The following is a 25025-nucleotide window of genomic DNA, read 5'->3' as shown; positions in this document are numbered from 1 at the left end:
TCTCTCTCTCAAAAATAAACAAACATTTAAAACAAATAAAAAAAAAACAACTTTTTTCCTGCGCCAGCTGGCCCTGAAGCTTTGTCAGTAGAGGGCGCCAGAGAGAGAGAGAGAGAGAGAGACGGTTCAGGAGCAAAGGGTTTTACTTCCTGGTGCCCTGTGCTTACCAGGCAGGCTCTTAGAGTGTGTCTGGACTTTTCTCCAGGGCCCCGACTCCTCCAGGGCTTGCCTCCAGCTGCGCATGTAGCTTTAGCCAGAGTCCAGCTCCTTTGGTGTGGGCAGTTTTCCAGGCACCTGCCGTGCACTGTGGTCAGCAGCACCCAACTTCCCCTTGACATCCCCCCTACCCCCCGCCCCGTCAGATGGTTTTGTGGTGAGAGCCTCCAGGGAGACTCTCCCCAGCATCCCAGGTAGCAGATTTCCAGCAAGTTCCAGAGGCAACACCTCACTAACAAGGTCTGGCTGCTGCCAAGAGCAGTAGAGAGAGACTCTTCTTTGGGCATTATGTCTCATCCCTAGCATCCTATCCGTCACTACACCAATCGCCCATGGGAGTTAATAATTCTTTAAATTAAACTTTTGCTATTCTAATTGCCGTATGGCTTTGCTGTCCTGGCTGGGCCCGGACTTATGCCTCAAGTGTCATGAGAGAGGTGGTTTTTTTACTTGTAATTCAAACACTATTATCACGATTGCATTTTTTATTATTTTATTTTATTTTTTTAACGTTTCTATTTATTTTTGAGAGAGAGAGAGAGAGAGAGAGAGAGCACACGCACAAGCGGGGGAGGGGCACAGAGTGAGAGGGAGACACAGAATCAGAAGCAGGCTCCAAGCTCTGAGCTGTCAGGACAGAGCCCGATATGGGGCTTGAGCCACCCAGGCGCCCCATATAATTTAATTTTCTAGTAGCCACATTTGTAAGGTAACATAAAGAAAAAAAGAAGAAGAGGCAGAAGAAGCAAAAATTTACAAAAAAATTTAAAAATGGGGCACTTTACCTGCTTTCACAGAGCAGGTAAAAAAGGGTGAATTTTGGTAATTTAGTCAGTTAAGCGTCCAACTTCGGATCCGGTGATGATCTCATGGTTCATGGGTTCAAGCCCCACTTCGGGCTCTGTGCTGACAGCTCAGAGCCTGGAGCCTGCTTCAGATTCCGTGTCTCCCTCTCTCTCTCTCTGTATCTCCCCCACTCATGCTCTGTCTCCCTCCCTCTAAATAATAAACATTAAAAAATTTAAAAAAATTAAAAAGCAACAGAGTAAGAAGAAGCAGTTGAAAATAATTTTTGTTTTTTTAATTTTTTTTTAACGTTTATTTATTTTTGAGACAGAGAGAGACAGAGCATGAATGGGGGAGGGTCAGAGAGAGGGAGACACAGAATCTGAAACAGGCTCCAGGCTCTGAGCTGTCAGCACAGAGCCTGATGCGGGGCTCAAACTCACGGACCGCGAGATCATGACCTGAGCCGAAGTCGGACGCTTAACCGACTGAGCCACCCAGGCGCCCCCAGTTGAAAATAATTTTAGCAATACATTTTGCTTCACTTCATACGTGCAAAATATTGTCATTTCAACTTGTAATCAATACGAAAATTATCGAAATTGTATTTGTTCCTGATACGAAGTTTTTGAAATCTAGTGTGCACTGAATGTTCACAGCACCTCTCAATTTGGACTAGCCCCTCTAAAGGTTCTCAGCAGCCACAGGTGGCTGACAGGTTTCACGTGGGACCGCCCAGCTCCGGAAGGATGAGAGAGCCAATGAGAAAGCCTGCAAAGAGCATTCATTTTAAGCCGAGGAAATCAGGCTGAGGACAAAGGGTCAGGTTGAAAAGATTGGGTCTGAGTGAATATAATTCTCTGCTTGACGGAATCTTCAACAAACACAGGATTGGCCTGGCGGGGGGTGGGGTGGCACACTTTAATATTTCAAAAGTTCTCTGATACCATACAAGTAGCCATTTCCCCCCTAGTAAGTGCAATGCCGAGGGCCGCCGTAATCAGACTTTCGACATTCAAGTCTTCGCTCTGGTTTGTATTGCTGTGTGACCTTGGCAGATCACTTAATTTCTCTGTGTCTCAGGTTTTTTTCCGTTCCCAAAGGGTGGATGATAACAATAGAACAATTCAGAGGTTGTTTCAAGGAGCATTAATGTTAAGCACTCGGAACGTGCTGGGCCTTTGGTAAGCATCCTTTGGACACTGGCTATAGACTTGGAATTGTTTTCAGCTCCTAAGTCGATAACGTGCAAGAAGAAACAAGTTGGAGGCGAACCTATCGCCAGCTGGGTTTACTGAGCTTCAGACAGGAGAGGGAGGAAGGGAGGTGAATGTGCCAAGAATGTAATTCATTTAAAAGTCGTAACATAAGGAAGTGGGTGGCAGTGCAGATAGAAAAGCAAACTGGAGAAAGTTAGCCAACAAGCAAAATAAACCGGGAAATAAATGGATATAGCAAAGTAATGGCCGTTAGTCTTTGCTGCCCCGCTGTGCCCCAAGGTTTGGAAATTCTATGCCTATAGGAGCTGGGCTGATTTTGCAAATAAGCGAAGCAGCCCGAGTGTAACAATAGGGTGTTGGTGGGGTCTGTGGCAACCAGTTTCTCCAACCGAAGCCGGTACTAAAATGCATTACTTTATTTAACGTAGTGGGTAAGAGCATGGATAATTGGAATCTCCTATGATCTTGGACAGGTTGCTTAAATCCTCTGCTTCGGTTTCCTCATCTGTTAAATGGGGATACTGGTAACAGTGAATCACTTCGAACAGTATCTGACACAGACATTCATCAAGTGTCAGCTACCATTATTAGAGTTGTTGTTGATGTGTCATTGGTTGCACTGCAGAAACGGGGGCAGTGGGGCAGGATGTTCAGGCTAAGCCTCAAACTGGTATGACGAAAGGCGTTAGTATGGAAGTCAGACCCAGGTCTGCTACTTACTCGTTGAGAGACTCACTTGCGTTACATAATATCTTTGAGTTCAGCTTTCTCACGTGTACAATGAACGTAAATCAACCAGATGTTTGTGGCTGGAAGGAACACAAATTTATGTCGACCACAAGAAAATGCATCATTTCACATAGCAAAGAGCCCGGTGGTGGGGTGTCCTCGAGATGTGGCTAATCCAGCAACTGAATCTGACCCAACCCTGAAGCTTTCCTTCTCTATCCAGGCTTTGCCTTCAGACTAAGGTTGAGTTTCTTTTGTGGTCACTAGGTGGCTTCTGGCTTCTTGTGGGAGTTGAGGGTATGTGCCTTGTTGTTCATATCTAACGAGCAATGGAGAGCCCTCCCCTCCCTCCTAATGATGGAATACGATTCCTTCTTCTTTTCGGTGTAATTGGTCTCATACCTACGCATGGACTGAGAATCCATTCATTGGGAAGTGCCTGAAGCTGAGTGGCTTAGGCCTGGATTCCTGAACCAATCACAGGCAGGGAACGGACCCCCCTCCCCCCTTTATCAAGAAGATTAAATAAGAAAATGTCATTAAAGCACTAAGCACAGTGCCTCACACTTACTATTAAGCTTATCTATGTTGTCAGTGGGAGCTGAGTTGAGTGCACAGACCTGCTAAATTGTTTTCCAAAAGAGAACAGAGAGAGTACAGGCAGGATTGATTTCTATATTTATATGTCAATCTCTCTGTGTATCAGTCAATCAATTTATCTAAATCTGTGTATAACTACATATATATAGTTGAAAGAGAACGAGCATAAATATCCTTAGCTATTTGCCAGCTCTCAGGTGTGGTGTAGACAGACAGAGACTAACACAGTGATGAGGCAGCTCTCGCATGCAGTCTGGTATAACACCAGGGAAAGAAGTGATAGGTGCAAACAAATTAAGGGACTGACCCTAAGTGGATACAAACAGAGGTGACTTAATGTGAGGGTCATGAAACATGAGTTTTGGGGCATTTGCTTATGTCCTCCTAAGCCCTGGGAGGGGCCCTAGTAATTATTTTGTTTTAGAAGTTTTGCTCCTAAGTCATATATTAGATCAAGGGTCAACAAACTAGCTCTTGGGGAAAGTCTGGGCTGCTGTTCATTTCCTAGCAGGTTTTTAAAAAAAATTTTTTTTAATGTTTATTTTTGAAGGAGAGAGAGACAGAGTGTGAGTGGGGGGTGGGGGGAGGCAGAGAGAGAGGGAGACACAGAATCCGAAGCAGGCTTCAGGCTCCGAGCTGTCAGCGCAGAGCCTGACGTGGGGCTCAAACCCACAAACCGCGAGATCATGACCTGAGCCAAAGTCGGACGCTCAACCGACTGAGCCACCCAGGCGCCCCGCTAGCCGTTTTATAGTCATAATTAAACTGTTGTTTTCCTTCTTTCCTCCCTTCGTTCCTTCGTTCCTTCCTTCGTTCCTTCCTTCCTTCCTTCTTTCCTCCCTCCCTTCCCCCTTCCTTCTTCCTTCCTTCCTTCCTTCCTTCCTTCCTTCCTTCCTTCCTCCTTTCTTTCTTCCTTCCTTCCTTCCTTCCTTCCTTCCTTCCTTCCTTCCTTCCCTCCTTCCTTCGTTCCTACTTTGTTCTTTCATAACTTCTACACTCAGCATGGGGCTTGAACTCACAACCTGGGATCAAGAGTCAAGTGTTCTACTGACTGAGCCATCCAGGTGTCCCTAAACTGTTTTTCTCTTAGCAGGACCTCCCCAAAATCACATCAACTTGAGTCCCCACAAAATGTAACTTTCTTCTTTGAGTGTGAACCCAAACCCAAAGAGCTTAGCCAGATGGTAAACTGATGGGTGAAAGTCACCGGGAATTTTAGCAATGGCTACGTGCTTTTTCTATCTTTTTATCTCTGTTCTGTGAGTTGCTGCCTGGCTTCATTGCGAGGATATTCTCTCCACGTAGCAGAAACAATGACCTGTGGTGGCTTCAGACTCCCAGGTTAGCAGCCAATCAGAAGGAGAACTTTTGCTTCCCGGTATCTACGGATCAAGCTTAGAGAAGGGGCGCCTGGCTGGCTCAGTTGGAGGAGCATGTGACTCTTGATCTCGGGGTCATGAGTTCGAGCTCCACACTGAATGTAGCATTTACTTTAAAAATGAATAGATAAACATTGGGCGATTGGGTGGCTCAGTCGGTTGAGCATCCAACTTCAGCTCAGGTCATGATCTCACAGTTCGTGAGTTTGAGCCGCCTGTCGGGCTCTGTGCTGACAGCTCAGAGCCTGGAGTCCCTTGGGATTCTGTGTCTCCCTCTCTCTCTGCCCCTCCCCTGCTTGCGCTCTGTCTCTCTCTCAGAGATAAATAAACATTAAAAAATATAAATATAAATAAACAAATAAATAAAATCTGGAAAAAAAAATCCCAGAGAAGTTTCTGATTGGCCCAGCAAGGGTCACATGCCTACGTTGTGAGCCAATCCAGCGGCCAGGGCTACTCTGGCCAGCCTGAGCCACGTGGAGAGAAGAGAGGACAGCCCAGGATCACATGAAGTCCTCTGAGAGGAGTTTGGAGGAAGGGAAATTTAGATTCACCCAAGATAACCCTGTATTTGCACAGTTGATCAATCAGTATTATGAAATCATGGACCTGATATAAGATAATCCCACCCCCACATGCTCGGATGTTTTACAGGGGGAGGGAGAAAGTGCCATGTTCCCCTTGATGCTTGATGGGGACTCATCAGCCTGGGCTTTGTGACCCAGAGTAGATGGGAAGGGCCTGGTGTCAGACTGTCTAGTGGGACTCTTGGGGGGCTCCTGAAAAGCATTTTGTTTAATACACCCATGGAAGCTTCTCCTTGTGGAAGCTACCCTCCCTGCTGCCAGAGCCGCTTTCCTAGAATAACTACAGTTCAGGGGGTGGAGGTGGCTAAATTCTCATCCATCATCTGCAGAGAATCAGACGTCATTTTTTATCGCTACCTCCAGGGACACTGGCTCCACCATACATCTCCCCTTTGTACCCCAGGTATAGTCTGAGTCTCACCTCCCGGGGGTGTTTGGCAAAAGAGTCTCCCTGTCAACCCAGAAGAATGATAGCTGTAACCAAATGCTTCCTCCTTTGTTAGAAGTCTGCTGGGGCTGGAATGCAGCTAGCTGAAGCAAAAAGGGGGGGGCTTACTATAAAGATATGGAGCATCTTGCAGAACGTAAAGGCCCCAGGAGGGTCCAGAAATGGAAACCCATCAGAAATGCAGACTGGATTTGCATTTCAGGGAGCCTCTTGGCTCTGTTTCTTTCTGCAGGTTGGATTTATTTTTCTTTCTCTCTCCAGTCTGAGTTCCTCTGCTCCTAGACCACTCCAAGGACTGTGGCAGCTCCAGAGCTCAGTCCTGGCCACATTGTGTCTTTCTCTATCTCTCTTTCTCTGTGGACTGGTAAAAGATATAGGGTGGCCATGGATGGTTAAGCAGGTTCTGCACTGTACAAGGTCCCCTGAGCTAGGAGACCCTCCTCTGCTTGTCAAGCCATGTGCACAGGTTCAGGGGCACATCCACCCACAGGGAAGGTCTTCCTCTAGCTCAGTGAAGTTGTTGGATGCATTAGTGGCACCCAGAGTGAACTGTGGACTCATCTTCCAACCACAGCCCTTGACCCCTTCAAAGAGCTGCTCTCTCCCAGCTCCTTGTGGCTTGGTTAGGATTGTCGATCGAGGTGTCGAAGGGTAAGGATGTGCAGAGCTAGATCTGTCTTGGAATCTGAATCTTGGAGCCTTGCCCAGCAGGGGTGGCTGGAGAGGCTGTCTGATCCTACCTCCTGGATCCCCGCGGCTGCCCTTATCCCTGGCTGAGGTCTGGGTTGTTCATCTTTTCTCTTTGATTGTCTTATCTATCCTCTCTCCTTCCAACAAATGTCTATTTTTTTGCGTGAGGTAATCACAGTCAAGTTGTATCCTGCTTATAACCAAAGAACCACAATTTATACCAGCAACAACAACAGACAGATTTGAGCACTTTCTATGTGCCAGGCACTGTTCAAAGCCTTTTTGTGTAGACTCTTTACAACAGCCCTGTGAGGTAGGTACTATTGTCATTTTGTACAACCCTAGTCCCGTAAGTGGTACAGGAGGCATGCCATCCATACGTGGCTGCCAGAGACTCCTGGCTCAGGGTGACGAGGGTTGTGTGATGAGTTGCTAGTGATGTTCCCAGTTCCCTCTTCCTGAGTGCACGGTGGGACGGCACTCCCGGCCCCTTGCTGCACTGTACGCGAGGCTCTGTGATTAGTCTGGCCAGTGAGCCATGTGTGCAAGTGACCATGGAAGACATTTAGCGGCTCCCGTTCTCTTTGGCACCTCATCCCATCACGCTAGCCTGGGTCCTGAGTCACCACACGGAACAGAGTCTCTGACACCTGGACAATGGATGTGTAGCAGGAGCAAGAAGCAAACCTTTGTCGTTTGGGGCTGCTGGGTCATTGGGCTCCAGAGGTCATTTGTTACTGCAGTGGAACTCAGCTTATCCTGACTGATATAGTTCAAGGAGTCAAAAAAAAAAAAATACACACACACACACACACACACACATATAATTTTTTAAAGTTTATTTATTTTGAGAGAGAGAGAGAGAGCACAGGCACAAGCAGGAGACCGTCGGATAGAAAGAGATTCCCAAGCAGGTTTCGTGCTATCAGGGCAGAGCCCGACATGGGACTCGATCTCAGCAACTTAGAGATCATGACCTGAGCTGACTAAGAGTCAGATGCTTAACCAACTGAGCCACCCGGCACCCCATGCTTTCTGTTTTCTGTGGCTGCTGTAACAAATTACCAAAAATGTCATGGCTTAAACAACAAAATCATTATTGAACAGCTCTGTAGGTCACAAGTCGGCTGTGGGTCTCGTAAGGTAAAATGAAGTCGTCAGCAGGGTTGTGTGCCTTTGCAGAGGCTCCAGAGGAGAATCTGTTTTCTTGCCCTTTTCAGCTGCTCTGAGATGCTACCACATTCCTTGGCCCTTGGCCCCCTCCCTTTGGCAAAGGCAGCCACGGCTCCCAAGTGGCTCCCACCACGTCCATCTTGGGTCTGGTCCTCTGCCTTCACCTTCCTTCTAAGAACTGAGACTGCGTTGGTCTCACCCAGGTCATTCGGGTCTCTAATCCCTATTTTGTTTTATTATTATTATTTTTTACACTTAGGCTCCACACCCAAAGTGAGGCTGGAACTCATGACCTTGAGATCAAGAGTAGCATGCTTGATGACTGAGTCAGCCAGGTGCTCCCCAATCCCTAATTAAAAAAAAAAAATTTTTTAACATTTATTTTTGAGAGAGACAGAGACAGAGACAGAAACAGAGTGTGAGCGGGGGAGGGGCAAATAGAGAGGGAGACACAGAATCGGAAGCGGGCTCCAGGCTCCGAGCTGTCAGCACAGAGCCTGACGTGGGGCTCGAACTCACGGACCGCGAGATCGTGACCTGAGCCAAAGTCGGACGCTCAGCTGACTGAGCCACCCAGGCACCGCCCCCCCCCCCATCCCTATTTTAAAGTCATCAGATTAGGAGCCTCAATTCCCTGTCCCATGTAAAGCAGCATATTTGCATGTTCCGTCTTGTGGATAAGGATGTGGACCCCTTTGAGGGTTCATGATCCTGCTCACCACAGCACCCTTGTGAGGAAGTCACTAGCTGGGAGCACATCACATGTCCTCGTTTCTATCAGTGTCAGAGAGACCGGTCTCTGTTGGTGGCCATGAGCTGCCCTGCACACAGAATGCATGTGGCCTTCCCAAACTGGAAGTCATGAAAACAAGCATCTCTCTGAGACATCTCTGAGACATCATCTCTCTGAGACATCTCTGACCTCTGCAGAGGTGACAGGGGCCAGCAGGCAGCCGTCCTGGGATCTGCACTCTCTTCCCACTCAGGCAACTAGATCTGTGTGTCTGAACATTTACAGCAATAAAATCCACCTTGTTCTGGGTAGCACCGTGCTGAAAACAAACCTAGTGCTTTTTGGATCCAAACTGTGGCCCCGGCTACCCCAGCCTCACACAGAGACTTTGCAGCCAATTCCCTTCCTACCACGGACAGTGTCCCTGGGATTAGAGGGACATCTGAGAGAAGTCACCACTGGAGGATAAGACAAACGGGTCTCGGCACCAACCCTGGGCCCTGAGAAACATCTCCCTGGGGATGCCCACACTTCCTGTCTGTGGTGCACACTGGAACCTGTCACCTGTTCAGGGTGCCACCTGTTCAGGGGTGAAGGAAGCATGGCGTGGCCGCTAGGCACTCAGCCCAGAGTTCAAATCCTTGCTCTGCCTCTTACTCGCTGGGGTGACTTTGCTTAGGTTATTTTATTTCCTCCTCTCAAAAAATGGAGATGATAATTATAGCACCGTCTCCCGGGAGTGTTGCGAGGGTAAAAATGCAAATGTGGATGCAAATGGCATGCAAATTTGCCTAGTAGATCCTAAATAAATGTTTGCTCTTGCTTTTACTATTATCTCAGTAAGAGCCCATGCATTCTCTGGACCGAGGTGATCCCATCAGCTGGTATAAACGTGAATAAAGAGAGAGGAAATGTATAGCTAGTTTAGTTATCCCTATTCAAAATAAAAATGCCAAAAATAATAATAATAAAATAAAAATCCGTGTTGTATTCCTACTTTTCCCTAGGGGTGGTCCAAAAACCACATCTATCAGAGTCTGTGTGTGTGTGTCTGGCTGTGGTGGGGACGGGTAGAAACTGGAGGTGTCCCGGCCTCAGCCCAGGCCGATCAAACATGGGACCTCAGAATCTGCATTAAGAAAAAAAAGTTCCCAGGGCCGCCTGGGTGGCTCAGTCAGTTGGGCAGCCAACTCTTGGTTTTCGGCTCATGATCCCACGGTTCGTGGGATCGAGCCCCACGTCGGGCTCCGTGCTGACAGGGCAGAGCCTGCTTGGGATTCTCTCTCTCCTTCTCTCTCTGCCCCTCCTCTGCTTTCTCTCTGTCTCTCTCCAAATAAATAAATAAACAAACTAAAAACAAAAACAAAAAACTAGGCTGGTCTTAAAAGCCTCTTCAGAAAACCCCAAAATTGCCCAGACATTCTTATGCTTAGTAAATAGAAAAACTGCTCTCTCTTCATAGAGAACCTCAGTGGGTGGAAGAAAGTCACAGCCCATTGTTGGGGATGTTATGAGCAGCTGGGCGTAAGCAGGCTGGGGAAGCTGGACACGCCTGCTCCTTTTCCTTCCTCGGGACGCTGCTCCCTGGCGTCCCCCTGGTGGCAGGCGTGCAGGGAGGACGCTGAGCTCCCCGCCTGCCCACGGCACGGCACGACTAACCGGGTGCTTCCCAGCTTGCGCGGGCAGTCAGCCTGTCAGGGTCACAGCCGGCCCCTCGGGGCCCCAGTGAAAAGGCCCTGGGACCTGTCACCAGTCTAACAAGGTGACAGCTGCGGTATGAGAGGCCAGGCATCAAAGGGAAGGCGGGCAGAAGGAGGGAGGAGGACGCTTTCTGTGCATCTACCTGGCTCTCCCTCGAGCAGCCAGGTGTCACCTCCAGGTGGCACCTGGGGTGAGCAGAAAACACTGCCCCCCCCCCCCCGCCCATTCTCACTTAGGAAACTTTAATTCCTTGCCCTTCCCTGCATCTGGGAAAACACCTGTGGCCCTGGCTTCACCTGAGCTTGGCATTGCATGGAGGTCAAGAGTGGGGATACCGGGGCCAGGATCAACGCTGGCCCTGCTGTGTGACGTTGGGCAAGTTAACAACCCACTCTGTTTCCTCGCTTTCTTCCTCTGTAAAATGGGGATCATGGAGCCTACCCCCTGGGTTGGGGTGAGGACTGAATGAGTTAATGAGTGTGAACATATGTCAGGGGCCCAGAGCGCTTGCTGCCGGAGGTTCAGCAAGTGAGAAGTTAGTTTCTGAGTACCATTGTCAGTGCTGCTAATAATAAGTAAGCATGTGTTTTTGTTTTGTTTTGTTTTGTTTTGTTTTTTCAGGGTGTTTGTTTGTTTGTTTTGAGAGGGAGAGAGCACGCACACGAGTGGGGGAGAGGGACTGGAAGAAAGTGTGTTTAAAGAGCATTTCTCGAACCCCTGAGCCTGTGCTGGAAACTTTACGTACATGACACAAACTTCATAAATACCTAATAGCTTCTGGGGGCACCCATCTGGGTCAGTCCATAGAGCATGTGACTCTTGATCTCAGAGGTTGTGAATTTGAGCATAGAGATTACTTACACACACACACACACACACACACACACACGCACACGCACACGCACACACACACACACGGGCATCTGGGTGGCTCAGAAGGTTAAGCATCTGACTCTTGATTTCAGCTCAGGTCACGATCTTGCAGTTGGTGGGTTCAAGCCCTGAGGCAGGCTCTGAGCCAATGAGGCTTGAACCTGGGGCGCCTGGATGGCATAGTTGGTTAAGCATCTGACTTTGGCTCAGGTGGCGATCCCTCAGTTTGTGGGTTTGGGCCCTGAATCGGGCTCTGTTCTGACAGCTCAGAGCCTGGAGCCTGCTTCAGATTCTGTGTCTCCCTCTCTCTGCCCCTTCCTCACTTGTGCTCGGTCTCTCTGTCTCTGTCTCTGTCTCAAAAATAAACGCTTAAAAAAAAAAACCCATGACGATAAATTCTGGAAATACCCAAAGCGATGATGGGTGCACAACACTGTGAATGTTCTCATCGCCACCAAATAGTGACTTGTGCTCTTGAAATGATTAAAATGATAAATACAATGTTATGTCTATTTTGCCACACACGCGCACACACTGGGCATAAGGCAGGCCAGGGAAACTAGACATGCCTGCTCATTTCCCTGGGCATTTGTGATCACACCCACATTACCAGTGAGAGAAACTGAGGCTCGGAGACACCTGTGCTCGCCCAGGCTCACGGAGCTGGGAACAACTCAGTCTGCCTCGTACCCTAGCGTGCTTGACCCTGTTGGGAGCACAAAGACCCACTGGGCCCTCTCGCGGCGGCCCCCTCATCCAATCCATTCATCCTTCTGTTCTTTCCTTCGAGAACCATGAGCCGCCCCCCTGCTGTTTCCAGGTCCTGTCCCTGATGCTGGTGTTCAGCAGACAGCAAGAGATGGATGTGAGACACTCACACACATGCGTGTACATTTCCAACCTAGACAAGTGCTGAGAAGGAAAGCACCTGGAGACGGGGGGATAACTGACTCCCCCTGGTCACGGGAGTCTGGGGACAGCATCCTGGAGGAAGTGACAGTCAGGACCTGAGACAGGAATAGGAGTCCCTGAGCAGAGGTGGGAAGGGAAGAATATTCTGGGTGGAGGAAGCAGCCGCTCGTGTAAAGGCCCTGTGGCCTCTGTGGCAAGGAGAGGATGGAGGAGATGGAAGGAGCCAGGGGCGGGAGGACCACAGAGGCCAGGTCACACACGCAGGCTGCCCCTTGGGAAGCTTTGCCTTTGTCCCAAGAGTAACAGAAGCCTTTGAGGGTTTGAAGCCAGGGAACACCATGACCTAATTCGCCCCGGGAAGACCACCTCTCCCCAGCCTGGACACCCTGCCGGCAGCGATGAGGAGTCCCGGAGGTCTGCTGGCTCCCGACACCCTCATTCCCCACCACACAGCCCACCTGACCTGCACGCAGCCCTCTATGCCTGCATCCCCCTCAACTGTATTCCTCTCCAGAGACCACCCCCCCGGGACCCCACGTATCTCACCTCTCTGCTTCTCTCTCTCCACCTACCAGAATGAAAGCTCCTCAAAGCCAAGGACATTGCTGTTCACAGTGTCCCCAGCACACAAAACAGGGCCCGGCATTTGGTAGGGGTTCAGTAAACAGACACCCAGTTGTTGGATGAAGTCCTAATGTCACCCTGCAGACAGGAGGGAACAAGTGTGTCTGTGGGATTTACTGGAGTAGAGTGGGGTCTGGGTGGGACAATGGCACTTGGACCCTGGGCTGCAGAGACAAGGGAACATCCCAGATATGACTGGGAGCATCCCCAGAAGGCTTCTGAGGATCACCTTGGTAAGGAAGAGAAGGACACGTTTCCTTCTTGGAGGAAAGATGGCCCACGGTCAAGCTGGGTGTGGGAGCAGACCTGAGATTAGAAACCTAATCCAGTCAATACTCCGAGGCCCAGTCTGATCCCACCAACCCTCTGAGAACCCGTCCTGTTCTTCCCACTGCCCCCGTCCAGGTCTTGCGCCCCCTAGCCCTTGGGCTCTTCTGCTCTTTCTCTGCCTAGCTTCAAAGCACAGGTTAAAAGTCAAGTCCTCAAAGAAGCATGGGGGTGGGGGGGGATGGAAGAGAAGGGGATGGGAGGGAAGGGAAGGAGGAAACAGAAAACAGAGGCCTTGCTTACATTCCAATGTTGTACGACCTGGAACTGAGGGATTAGGCCAACTCACATCTAGACATCCGTCCAGGATCATAATCATAATCTTTTGTTAGATAGTTAATTCTCATCTCCCCCTTGACTGTCAGCTCCAGGAGGCAGCAAGAGCTGCTTTCTGCCTCCTGAACACGTCTGCGAGGCTTGCACATAATTGGGGCTCAAAAACAATCTGGAGAATGAAATGAATGAATTTCAAGACCTGAGTCAATGCCGGTGCGTGGGGCATGAGAGGTGCTTTTACCTGAATGCATGACGGGATAGGCTGCCGACCTCCAAGGACAGAAAGGACTGAGAAGGTCATCCACTCCCCTGTCCAATGCACATTTATTGAGCTCCAGCTGTATGCTGGGGTGCAGACATGGGGCAGGGCAGAGCACACATGTGTCCTCCCCTCCACTAGAGGCCCTGCCTGACTTGGTCCTCTTCCTCATTTGCTTTTACAGAAAAAACACACAACCCACAGGTGCGTTCTCGCATTTGTCTTAGATCCATTCATTCATTCATTCATTCTCCGGATTGTTTTTGAACTCCAGTTATGCGCAGGTCCCACAGAGCTGGTGAGGAGGCAGAAAGAGCTGTTTCTGCCTCCTAGAGCTGACAGTCATGACGGTCAAGGACACTTGGCCGTTAACTAAATAGCTGAACAAATTTTTATCATTATTCTTTTGGATGTTCTCCATAGATGTGGGTTGACCTTACTCCTCAATCCGTGGCACGGTGTCCGCGTCTGAAGGAGGCCTCCTGGAAACACAGGGCTCCCTGCCCTGCCTAGGTACTCGTGACAGTGACAGCCAGCTCGCTAGTTGTCTGTGCATTGCTTTGTCCCATCTGCAGAGTGACGCCAGGGGCTAGCATCAGTATGTCCAGTTTTCAGAACCCACACTGAGCCCCGGGCCCCCCCCCCACCCCCGACAAGTAGCAGGGCTGGTGGTCCGTGAAACCAGGGTTGACGGAGGGTTACTTTCTCTGGGACCTCCTTAGAAGGCACTCTGGACCACCGTCTCCGAGAGGGCCCCTTCCCCACACTCTTACCCTGAACCTGCCTCGTGTTCCCTCCGGCACTTACAGATGGATCCATTTCTTGTCCGTCTCCTCCACCAGAAGGTAAGGCCAAAGGAATGCTTGTGGATGAATCATCCTCTGCTGGTGGCATGATACACACGGCTGAAAATAATTGGATTTAGAAAGAAATGAGTTCAGGGCGCCTGCGTGGCTCAGTCGGTTGAGCATCTGACTCTTGACTTCAGCTCAGGTCATGATCTCGCGATTTGTGAATTCGAGCCCCGCCATCGGGCTCTGTGCTGACAGTGTGGAGCCTGCTTGGTATCCTCTTTCTTTCTTTCCCTCTCCCTCTCTCTCTCTGCCCCTCCTCCAATTTCTCTCTCTGTCTCAAAATAAATAAACATTAAGTTTTAAATTTTTTAATGTTTATTTTTTTATTAAAAAAATTTTTTTATTACGTTTCTTTATATTTGAGAGGCAGAGAGAGACAGAGCCTGAGTGGGGAAGGGGCAGAGAGAGAGGGAGACCCAAATCTGAAGCAGGCTCCAGGCTCTGAGCTGTCAGCCCAGAGCCCGACGTGGAGCTCGAACCCACGAACCATGAGATCATGACCTGAGCTGAAGTCGGACACAACCGACTGAGCCACCCAGGAGCCCCTTTTTCTTCTTCTTCTTCTTTTTTTCTTTTCTTTTTTTTTTTTTTTTTGTGGATAAGAACACTTAACCTGAGATGTACCCTCTTTCAGATCTACCCTCTTTGCAAGTTTTTTTTAATTTTTAATTTTTAATTTAAAAAATTTTTTTTAATGTTTTTTATTTATTTTTGAGACAGAGAGAGACAGAGCATGAATGGGGGAGGGGCAGAGAGAGAGGGAGACACAGAATCGGAAGCAGGCTCCAGGCTCTGAGCTGTCAGCCCAGAGCCCGGCGCGGGGCTCGAACTCACGGACCGCGAGATCGTGACCTGGCTGAAGTCGGACGCTTAACCGACTGAGCCACCCAGGGGCCCCATTTTGCAAGTTTTTTTTTAAAGAATTTTTTTAAATGTTTATTTATTTTTGAGAGACAGAGAGAGAGAGAGAGAGAGAGAGAGAGAGATGAGTGGGCTAGGGCAGAAAGAGAAGGAGACACAGAATCCGAAGCAGGCTCCAGGCTCTGAGCTATCAGCACAGAGCCCAATGTAGGGCTTGAACTCCAGAATGGCGAGATCATGATCTAGGCCGAAGTCGGACACTTACCTGACTGAGCCCCCCTGGCGCCCCTTAACGAGTTTTTCAGTGCTCAACACTGTGGTGCTGTTAACTACAACAGATCTCTAGAACTTGCTTGTAATTTGAACGAAGTTCAAGGTGGGAATCATGGATTCTTTGGTGGGGGCGGGAGCAGGGCATCACTGGGGAGGGCTTCAAGGAGAGCGGCGGTCTAGAGCAAGACCCTGAAAAATGACCAGGATTTCACTTCGTGCCCGTGACGGCGGAGACTGCTAGAACAGAGGTGGAGATGTGCAGTGGACAGCAGGGCCTGCGGGGGCCTCGGGCAGCGGGGTGGGGGGGTTCCCTAGGGAATAGCAGTTTGTCTCGCCAGCAGATCCTTGTGTAAGTACTTACTACTCCAGAGGCTACATATTTAACTAACGGTCATGCCTGCGGCAGATGTCGCACATCCACGTGAGAAGGGTTTTATTTTTTAACTTTATGGACGCATAATTTACATACTGTAAAACTAAGCCATTGGAAGTGCACAGTCCAATGATTTTTCAGTATGTTTATCGAGTCGTGCGACCATCACTATGGTTAGAACCTTTCTTTCACTCTGAAATTATCCTTGGGTCCTTCTGCAGTGAATCCTGTTCCTTCCACCATCCCCGACAACCTCGAATCCATGTTCTGTCTCTGTGCATTTGCTTATGCTGGACATTTCATATACATGGAATCCTACAGTGCGTGGTGTCTTGTGTCTGGCTTCTTTCCCTAAGTATCATGTTTTCAAGGTTCATCCATATTGTATCGAGTATGGGCATTCAGTTCCTTTTTAGGGCTGTATAATAGTCTACTGTGTGGATGGACTATAGTGTTTTTTTTTTTTTTAAGTTTATTTATTTAGAGAGAAAGAGAGTGCAAGCAAGGGAGGGGCAGAGAGAGAGGGAGAGGAAGAATTCCAAGCAGGCTCTGTGGCTGTGAGCACAGAGCCCGGTGTGGGGCTTGAACCCACAAACTGTGAGATCGTGGCCTGAGCCAAAACCAAGAGTTGGACGCCTAACTGAGCCACGCAGGTGCCCCTGGATGGACTATGTGTTATTTACCCATTCACCAGCCCATGTACATTTAGTTGCTTCCAGTTTTTGGCTACTAGAAATAGTGCTGTGAGAAATGTTCCCCTACAGTCTGTGTGTCAGTATGTTTTCATTGCTTTTGTGTTTTTTTGTTTTGTATTGTTTTAATTTTTTTTTAATGTTTATTTATTTTTGAGAGAGGGAGAGAGATACAGCCAAGGGGAGGAGGGGCACAGAGAGAAGGAGACGCGGAATTCGAGGCAGGCTCCAGGCTCTGAGCTGTCAGCACAGAGCCCGACACAGGGCTTGAACCCATGAACCATGAAATTGTGACCTGATCCAAAGTCGGATGTTTAACTTACTGAGCCACACAGGCGCCCCTGTTTTCATTTCTTTGGGGTAGATACCTAGGAGTGGAATGACTGTCCGTATGGTAAAGTAATGCTTGTTGGTTATACATCGGACTCATGATCTCGGCTCAGGTCTTGATCTCATGATTCATGAGTTCGATTCCCACATGGGGCTCTATGCTGACAGTGTGGCATGGCTTGGGATTCTCCACTTTGCCCCTCCCCTGTGCTCTCTCTCTCTCTCTCAAAATAAATTAAAAAAAAAAAAACAGTAGAAAAGAAAAGAAACTGCCCATACTGTTTTGAAAAGTGCTTTTTTTTTTTTAAATTTATTAAGTAAGCTCTATGCCCAACGTGGGGCTTGAACTCATGACCCTGAGATCAAGAGTCACCTGCTCTACTGACTGAGCCAGTCAGGCACCCTGAGAAGTGCTCCTTTAAGAAGGTGCAGAGGGTGGCTTGTCCCGGCCTCAGGCCTTAAGGCCACATGGTGGTGGAATTGAGGGAAATTGAGGGAAACTGTCAGCCTGTAGGGGCCACGCCCTTAACCACACACTCTCAGAAGCCCTGTGTGCATTTGGAAACTTGAAATCTACCCTCATTTGGGTCCTTCTGGAAAAATCTCAGGCAGTGAAGTCTTTTCCCATAAGGTAGAGTCTCTCCCTTTTAAAAAAAAGAATAGTCTCAGAAACTGTTGAGAAAAGTGATCAAAGTTTGCAAAAACCTCTTGTGCTCAAATCAGGGTTTCTGGAGTTGTGAGAGAGAGCCTACAGCGTGCACTTTGATCAGCTTATATACGTTTACTGTTTAACATTTTGGGGCGTTTTTTTTTTAATTTGTTTTTCTTTTTTTTTTTAATTTTTTTTAACGTTTATTTATTTTTGAGACAGAGAGAGACAGAGCATAAATGGGGGGAAGGTCAGAGAGAGAGGGAGACACAGAATCTGAAACAGGCTCCAGGCACTGAACCATCAGCACAGAGCCTGACGCCGGGCTTGAACTCACGGACGGTGAGATCATGACCTGAGCTGAAGTCAGATGCTTAACTGACTGAGCCACCCAGGCACCCCTAATTTTTTTTTTAACGTTTATTTATTTTTGAGACAGAGAGAGACAGAGCATGAACGGGGGAGGGGCAGAGAGAGAGGGAGACACAGAATCGGAAGCAGGCTCCAGGCTCTGAGCCATCAGCCCAGAGCCCGGCGCGGGGCTCGAACTCACGGACCGCGAGATCGTGACCTGAGCCGAAGTCGGACGCTCAACTGATTGAGCCACCCAGGCACCCCCATTTTGGGGCATTTTTAATGTTTTGCATGGAATATAGAATTTAGTCAGTAGGGTAGGGATTTTATTTTTTTCCTGGATTGTTGGTTTGGGCTGAAATGGTATAATGGTGGTAAATTCTCTCTCTGTCCCCCACCTCTCCCTGTCTATTAATGGGACAATTGATAACAAATAGACCTTGGGGTCATCTGCACACATAATATTACAGTAGACGCCAATGAAGCCGGGTGGCGACTGAGAACCTCTCAAGTTTGTATGCATGGTAATTATTGCATGTCCCATGTATGGTAGGTGCTCAGGCAGGGCCTTTTTTTCAAGAATTATTGAGAATTTCAATATGCTGGGTGCCTGGGTGGCCCAGTTGGTTGAGCGTCTGACTCTTGATCTCTGCTCAGGTTGTGATCTCACGGTGTGTGGGTCTGAGCGTGGCATTGAGCTCTGTGCTGACAGTGTGGAGCCTGCTTTGGATTCTCTCTCTCTCTCTCTCTCTCTCTCTCTCTCTCTCTCTCCCCCCCCCCACCTGCTCTCCTCCACCCACTCACTCTGTCTCAAAATAAATAAAAATTAAAAAAAACCAAAATGAAGTTAAAAATTTTTTTCAAGATGGCAGGGCACTTGGGTGGCTCAGTTGGTTAAACGTCTTGACTTTTGGTTTTCAGCTCAGGTCACAGTCTCATGGCTGATGAGATCAAGTTGGGCTCTTTGCTAATGGTGTGGAGCCTGCTTGGGATTCTCTCTTTCTCTACCCCTCCCTCACTTGTGCTCTCTCTCAAAATAAATAAACATTAAAAAAAAGAATTTCAAGATGGCAGCGGCAGAGCATTAATCCAGAGTGTAGCCCTTGTGAGCGCAAACCCGTGTGCACCTGCACAGATTGCAAGCCCAGAAAGGCAGCCTTGCATGTAGGTTTATATGTGCGTGGCAAATTTTGTCGAAGGAGACACCAAATATTGTTAATACTGTATGAAAGGGGTCAGATATTACTTCTATGTGCAAAAATTTTGGGTTGATACACCATGTCACTCAGAGTAATAGCCAATGTCCTGAATACAGTCTGCAAGCCTACCATACTCCCCAGCTCTTGACTCTTGCCTACTCTTCTTGCCCTCTCCGCTCATCTGCTATGCTTCCTTGGTTTTTTTTTTTTTTGTTTTTTTTTACCAGTGAACCTTCCATAATCCTGCCTCAGGGCCTTTGCGCTTGCTCTTCTCCCCATAGCCTCCTGACTGATTCTCTTTGTGCAAAGGTTACCTCCACAAAAGCATTTCCTACCTGGTCTGGTTAAAGCTGCCATTTCCTCAAAAGCTGTATGTAACCAGACTCTTTAGACCCCTAAATTCCTTTCCTTTTCTGCATAGACCTCTTAGCTTTTAATAGACAATAATTGACTTGTTTTGTTGCCCCCCACATGACATAAGTTCCATGAGGGCAGGGATTTGTATGAGTACTTGTCTTTTTTTTTTTTTAATTTTTTTAATGTTTTATTTATTTCTGAGACAGAGACAGAACATGAGCAGGGGAGGCACAGAGAGAGAGGGAGACACAGAATCTGAAGCAGGCTCCAGGCTCTGAACTATCAGCACAGAGCCCAATGCGGGGCTCGGACTCACGAACTATAGATAGGATCATGACCTGAGCTGAAGTTGGACGCTTAACCGACTGAGCCACCCAGGCACCCCAGTACTTGTCTTTTTTTAATCTCTGCTATAGCCTCATTGCCTACAACAGCACCTGGCCTGTAACAGATGCTCAGTAACTATTCAGTGACGAGAGGAAGACAGGCTTCCCATGTACAGGCAGGTGGGTTAAGCCTTTGAGTTAGATGCCATGGTGGGTCCCTGTTTTACATGTGAAGAAACTGAGGCTTATTAGGGAGTTCCATTGTGAAGCCTGCTCCGCTAATCACCATTTATATGTATTGCATACAACTTGGGACAGTAGGGGTAGCTTTTGTTTTTTATACTCTTTCAATTGTGATTTTTCACCACATGTCCATAGTTTTTCCATTTAAGAGGGGAAAAAAGCACTGTGATTATGTCAAGGAGTTGTACTCAAGACCGTGTTTTTGATTTCTGGGAACTGCCATTGATTTAATAGGCAGTGTCTTGGAATACGGAAGGTGCCCAATAAATGTTTATAGTACGAATGGAGATACAATGTGAGATCCACAGAGGGAGAAGATGAGAAGAGAGATCTTTAGGAACAGCACTGGAGGGGCACCTGGGTGGTGCAGTTGGTTAAGCGTCTGACTCTTGATTTTGGTTCAGGTCGTGATCTCACCGTTCGTGAGTTCGAGCCCCGCATGGGGCTCTGCACTGATGGCTCGGACTGCCTGGGATTCTGTCTCTCCTTCTCCCTGCCCTTCCGCAGCTTGTGCTCTCTCTCTCAAAATAAGTAAATAAACTTAAAAAAAAAAAAAAAAGAAGAGCGTGGGCAACCAATGAAATCTGTTGTTGAAACTGTGTTGGATAGCAAAGTTTCTGATGGCAAGAGCCTACGCTCTCCTTTCTTAAAACTTTTCCTCACTGAGTTATAAAATAGTCTATCCTCATTATTTGTGGATTCTGTATTTGTGTCTTCACTCACTAAAATTTGCTTGTAACCCCCAAATCAATACTCACGGCGCTTTTGGGAGGTCATCCCTGGACACGTGCAAAGTAACAGAGTCGCCTGACAGGCATGTTTCGAGCTGATGTCCAACGAGACAATGACGTTCTGCCTCCTGTTTCAACTATCATGGTCCTCAGGTGTCCTCTTCGTGGTCTATTTAAGCACCATGGTTTTTGCATTTTTGCACTTTTTGTTGATTTTGGTATCTAGAATGGCCCCCTAACGTGGTGGGGCTGGCCAGTGTGTTCCTAAGTGCAAGAATGCTGTGATGGGCCTCACAGAGAAAATACGGGTGTCAGATAAGCTTCACTCAGGCACACGTTGTGTGGCTGCTGTCCCTGAATTCAATGTTTATGAGTCAACAATGTCTATTCAGTCAGGTGTCCTTAAACAGAAACACACATAAAACGAGATTATGTATTGATTGGGAAATGTGACCCAAGGCTTGCGGGAACCAATTCCTATATTTTCCCTAAGAGCAATTGTTCATTGTTCACTAATTCAGTGTTTGTGGTGACCTTATAGAACACAGCTACAGGGGACAAGGAGAATGAATTTACAGAGAGTACAGTGATGGCCTTTGCATATGGACGCATCCCATAACCACCATGCAGGCCAACGCCAACTAACAACTTGTCCAGCAAAAGCTTCCTTCATGGCCTCCCCAGGCACCACCCATTCCCCACCCAGCGGGAACTATAAACCAAGTTCTAGCACCATGGGTTAGTTTTGCCTCTTCTTGTATTCAGTATACATAGAATCTCACATGCGTGTGACAGTCATTCATGTTTTTGTGTCTCAATGACTTACTCTTTTTTTATTGCTGTAGGGTATTCCATTGTGATTGTAGTATAGCCAGTTTAACCTTTCCCCTGTTGATGGCCCCTTGGGTTGTTTCTAGTTTTGTTGTTGTTATTAGCGTGTCCCATTATTTTAAAAAGAATAATACGGGGGCACCTGTGTAGCTCAGTTGGCTAAGACTCTGACTCTTGATTTCAGCTTGGTTCATGGGTTTGAGACCCTCTTCAGGCCCTGCACTGACAATGCAGAACCTTCTTGGAATTCTCTCTCTCCCTCTCTTTCTGCCCTCCCCTAGCTTGTGACACTGTGTCTCTCTCTCAACATAAATAAACTTAAAAAAAAATAATAATGATGCATTCCCAGGTAATATGCGCCCCAAACATATTGCTAAAACATTCCGAAACACTCGTGTAACAACCTACTAAGGATTTCTGAGAAATATAAAGCATTTACAACCAGCTGATGATTACTTAAGGAAAAATGGGGCGATTGGCTGGCTCAGTGTCGGTAGAGCATGTGACTCTTGATCTTGGAGTTGTGAGTTCAACCCCCTTTTGGACATGGAGCCTACTTAAAAAAAATGAAAATAAAAATGAGTAAAATTACCTGATTATTTCACATTAATGAACTCAGTGGAGCGATGTGATGTATGCACGGATATTATACAGTATGTATGACATGCATTCATGTTATGATGTTAAATTATGTTTCCTTTAGGGGCGCCTGGGTGGCGCAGTCGGTTAAGCGTCCGACTTCAGCCAGGTCACGATCTCGCGGTCCGTGAGTTCGAGCCCCGCGTCGGGCTCTGGGCTGATGGCTCGGAGCCTGGAGCCTGCTTCCGATTCTGTGTCTCCCTCTCTCTCTGCCCCTCCCCCGTTCATGCTCTGTCTCTCTCTGTCCCAAAAATAAATAAACGTTGAAAAAAAAATTTAAATTATGTTTCCTTTAACCCTGCAAAGAACCTGTACTGTAATGTAATTAAACAATGCAAAAATATGTTAAAGGTTATAAAGATATTATCTAAACTGGGCCTGATTCATTAGCCCCAAGGTACATGGCAGAAGCCAACACTGGGACCCATTAAAGGCTGGCTTCCTTCCTCCCTTCCTTCCTTCCTTCCTTCCTTCCTTCCTTCCTTCCTTCCTTCCATTTCTTAGTAGGCTCCATGCCTGGTGCATAGCCCAATGTGGGGTTTATACTCCCCACCCTGAGGGGCGCCTGGGTGGCTCAGTTGGTTGGGTGTCCGACTTCAGCTCAGGTCATGATCTCACAGTCCATGGGTTTGAGCCCCACGTCATGCTCTGTGCTGACAGCTTGGAGCCTGGAGCCTGCTTCGGATTCTGTGTCTCCCTCTCTCTCTCTGTACCTCCCCCACTCATGCTCTGTCTCTGTCTCTCTCAAAAATAAACATTAAAAAGAAAAAATGTAAACTCCCCACCCTGAGATGTAGAAACATACATTATTTAAAAGGCAGACATTTAGGGGCACCTGGGTGGCTCAGTTGGTTGGGCGGCTGACTTCGGCTCAGGTCACGATCTCGCGGTCCATGAGTTCGAGCCCCACGTCGGGCTCTGGGCTGATGGCTCAGAGCCTGGAGCCTGCTTCCAATTCTGTGTCTCCCTCTCTCTCTGCCCCTCCCCCGTTCATGCTCTGTCTCAAAAATAAATAAAACGTTAAAAAAAAAATTAAAAAAAAAAAGGCAGACATTTATTTGTAGCACAGCTAAATTCATTCTTCCTATCTATCCATCCATCCATTCATCCATCTAACAAAGTGTTCTAGTGAATACAGTAGCTCCCCCTTATCTCTGGTTTCACTTTTCAGGATTCAGTTACTTATGGCCAATCTTGGTCCAGAAACAGATGATCCTACTTCTTAAGTATGGTCAAAAGGTCAACAGTAGCTAACAGTACTATATCACAGCGCCTACCTCATTCACCTCACTTCATCTCCTCATGTAGGCTTTTTTATCGTCTCACACATCATCACAAGAAGAAGGGAGTGTAGGGGCTCCTGGGTGGCTCAATTGGTTGAAGGACCCAATTCGGCTCAGGTCACGATCTCGCAGTTTGTGAGTTTGAGCCCCACATCGGGCTCTGTGCTGACGACTCAGAGTCTGGAGCCTGCTTCAGATTCTGCGTCTCCCCCTGTCTCTACCCCTCCCCTGCTCACACTCTGTGTCTCTCTGTCTCTCAAAAACAAAAAAAGTTAAAAAAAAAAAAAAGAAGAAGGGAGTGTACAATACGGTATTTGGAAAGACACTACATTCACATAACTTTTATTACAGTATTTAGTATATTGTTTTAACTATTATTTATTATTAGTTATTGTTGTTAATCTCTGTGCCTAATTTATAAGTTAATTTTTTTTCTAAATTTTATTTATTTATTTTGAAAGAAAGCAGGGGAGGGGCAGAGAGGGAGAGAGAATCCCTTGTAGGCTCTGCACTGTCAGCCCAGCCAGAGCCCCATGCCGGTTCAAACCCACAAACTGGGAGATCATGACCTGAGCCGAAGTCAGATGCTCAATCGACTGAGCCACCCAGAGGCCCCTAAATTAAATTTTATCATGGGTATGTGTGGGGGCCCCTGGCTAGCTCAGTCTTGGAGCATGAGGCTTTTGATCTTGGGGTCATGAGTTTGAACCCCACCTTTGCATAGAGATTACTTAAAAAGAAAATGTTAAAAAAAATTATGCATACCATAGGTATATGTGTACAGGTAAAAACAGTATATGTAAGATTCGAGATGATCCACGGTTTCAGTCATTCATGGGGCTGATCTTGGACTGTATCCCCCTGCATAAGGGGGAGCAGGCGCTACTGTGGTTGGAATGAAAGTCCTAACATTATGGGGTTTGTCACTATGCTTCAAGAAGAGGTGAAAGGGCTCCTGGCTGGCTCAGAGTTTGGAGCCTTCCAATTCCTGACCTCCGGATTGTGAGTTCGAGCCCCGCATTGGGGGTAGGGATTATTTAAATAAATGCATCTTAAAAGGAATAGGTGGAGCCTTCAAAATTACTTTAGAATAGCTAGCTCTTTGGTTCTGGAACCACGCCTTAAGTAAACCTTTAGGTTATGCAAATGAAGCAAGGATTCCGGCCCGTGCCTTTAGACCTGCCAGTGGGGGAGGGGAGGTGGGCCGCTGGGAGGGGGCCTATAAAAGGCTGGAGATTGGGAAGAAGAGGACCAGATCGCTTTCCCTTCTGGGGTAGATCCTTCTGAGCGGTCGCAGGACGGTAAGCGAGGCCCCAGAGGCCTGGGTCTCAAGAGATTCACCAAGCAGTCAAGGCCACCTCGGAAGCAGATGCCTGCGCAGGGCTGTAAGCCTAGCAGGAGGCGCAGAGCCGGGTCTCTCCCACGGTGGTCCCTCCCCAGGTGCTTGAGGGAGCTTCCTCCTCACGTCCCCAGCACCAGCTTCCAATCCAGGTTGTT

This window comes from Lynx canadensis, chromosome E3 (genome assembly GCF_007474595.2).
Source record: "Lynx canadensis isolate LIC74 chromosome E3, mLynCan4.pri.v2, whole genome shotgun sequence".
Taxonomy (NCBI): Eukaryota; Metazoa; Chordata; class Mammalia; order Carnivora; family Felidae; genus Lynx; species Lynx canadensis.
This window is presented reverse-complemented; position numbering follows the sequence as displayed.